Here is a 2,581-nt window from a genome sequence, read left to right as displayed (position 1 = left end):
ACTATTTTTGGGGACGAACATATTGATCCAGTGCCAAGTGCCAGTTCCTGTTTGTTGCATGTCTTTTGTTTCGCAGTAAATCCATATCAAACGGAGTCCAAACGGGATAAAAACTGACGGATATTCTTTTGGAATATATATGATTTTTGGGAAGAAAAATCAACGCGAGACGATGCCCAAGGGGGGCACGAGGCAGGGGGCGCGCCCAGGGGGTCAGGCGCGCCCTGGGCCCTCGTGGCCACCCCGTAAGGCGGTTGATGCCCTTCTTTCGCCGTAAGAAAGCTAATATCCGGATAGAGATCGTGTTAAAATTTCAGCCCAATTGGAGTTACGGATCTCCGGGAATATAAGAAACGGTGAAAGGACAGAATCGGAGAACGCAGAAACAGAGAGAGACAGAGAGACAGAACCAATCTCGGAGGGGCTCTCGCCCCTCCCATGCCATGGCGACCAAGGACCAGAGGGGAAACCCTTCTCCCATCTAGGGAGGAGGTCAAGGAAGAATAAGAAGGAGGGGCGCTCTCTCCCCTTCGCTTCCGGTGGCACCGGAGTGCCACCGGGGGCTATCATCATCACCGCAATCTTCACCAACAACTTCACCACCATCATCACCAACTCTTTCCCCCTCTATGCAGCGGTGTAACCTCTCTCTTACCCGCTGTAATCTCTACTTAAACATGGTGCTCAACGCTATATATTATTTCCCAATGATGTATGGCTATCCTATGATGTCTGAGTAGATCCGTTTTGTCCTATGGGTTATTTGATGATCGTGATTGGTTTGAGATGCATGTTTTATTATTGGTGCTGTCCTATGGTGCTCTCCGTGTTGCGCAAGCGTGAGGGATTCCCGCTATAGGGTTTGCAATATGTTCATGATTTGCTTATGGTGGGTGGCGTGAGTGACAGAAGCACATACCCGAGTAAGTAGGTTATTTGCGTATGGCATAAAGGGGACTTGATAATTTAATGCTATGGTTGGGTTTTACCTTAATGATCTTTAGTAGTTGCGGATGCTTGCTAGAGTTCCAATCATAAGTGCATATGATCCAAGTAGAGAAAGTATGTTAGCTTATGCCTCTCCCTCAGATAAAATTGCAATAATGATTATCGGTCTAGTTATCGATTGCCTAGGACAAATAACTTTCTTGTAACAAAAAGCTCTTTACTAAAACTAACTTAGTTGTGTCTTTATCTAAACAGCCCCCACTTTTTATTTACTTGCTCTTTATTATCTTGCAAACCTATCCAAAAACACCTACAAAGTACTTCTAGTTTCATACTTGTTCTAGGTAAAGTGAACGTTAAGCGTGCGTAGAGTTGTATCGGTGGTCGATAGAACTTGAGGGAATATTTGTTCTACCTTTAGCTCCTCGTTGGGTTCAACACTCTTACTTATCGAAAGAGGCTACAATTGATCCCCTATACTTGTGGGTTATCATCCCACTACCTCAACCTAGGGACATGCATGTGGAGTTCAAAATGTCAAGCCTCCCCGATAGACTAAAGAAACCTGAAATCGAGTTTATCCCTTTTCGCCTCTTGCAGGAGAACAAACATGAACTTTGCAAAAAGGTATTAAGCCTTAAGCAGGAGATCGGTGACCTAAGGGAGCAAAATTCTATCCTCAAGCGCAAATTAAGGAAGAAGCACATGCCATCAACAACTCCATCACCACCACCTCCGAAGAAGGAGAAATAAACACATGGGTATGGGCACTCCCCTTGGCAACTGCCAAGCTTGGGGGAGTGCCACGGTATCGTATCACCATCACACTTTTATCTTTACCGTCTTTCTTAGTTCGATCCTTTTGGTAATATCTTGATCTAGTAGAATAAAGTTTTAGTATGATCTAGTTTTGAGTTTTGCTTTATGATCCTTCTATGCAATCGAGTCCGTGAGCTATATATAATAAATAAATATTAGTGTTGAGTCAAGGGCTTGATTATCTTGCTATGATCTTGAGGGAATAAAATAAAGGAGAAAGAATAAAAAGAAATAAAGAGATCATATGGATCTTATGGAGAGTTATGACTTCACATATAAAGAGTATGATGAATAAAAATTGTTGGGAGTTGAAAAGCATAGTTTTGGTCATTGTTGCAATTAATAGGAAGTAATAAAGAAAGAGAGGTTTTCACATATAAATATACTATCTTGGACATCTTTTATGATTGTGAGCACTCATTAAAATATGACATGCTAAAGAGTTGATGTTGGACAAGGAAGACAACGTAATGGGTTATGCTTTCTTACATCTGAAATAAATTATATTATCATGGATCATCCAACATGTTGAGCTTGCCTTTCCCTCTCATGCTAGCCAAATTCTTTGCACCAAGTTGAGATACTACTTGTGCTTCCAAATATCCTTAAACCCAGTTTTGCCACGAGAGTCCACCATATCTACCTAGGGATTGTGTCGGTGGGAACGACACCTATGGGATCACAAGAATCCCTACTATGGTTAGCGGGGCGCGGGGTCGTGAGAAGAGCAGATCTAACAGGTAGCACACGGTTCGTTTATCCAGGTTCGGGCCGCGAGGATGCGTAAAACCCTACTCCTGCTTTGGTGGATTGT

Source organism: Triticum urartu, chromosome 2 (assembly GCF_003073215.2).
Source record: "Triticum urartu cultivar G1812 chromosome 2, Tu2.1, whole genome shotgun sequence".
Taxonomy (NCBI): Eukaryota; Viridiplantae; Streptophyta; class Magnoliopsida; order Poales; family Poaceae; genus Triticum; species Triticum urartu.
This window is presented reverse-complemented; position numbering follows the sequence as displayed.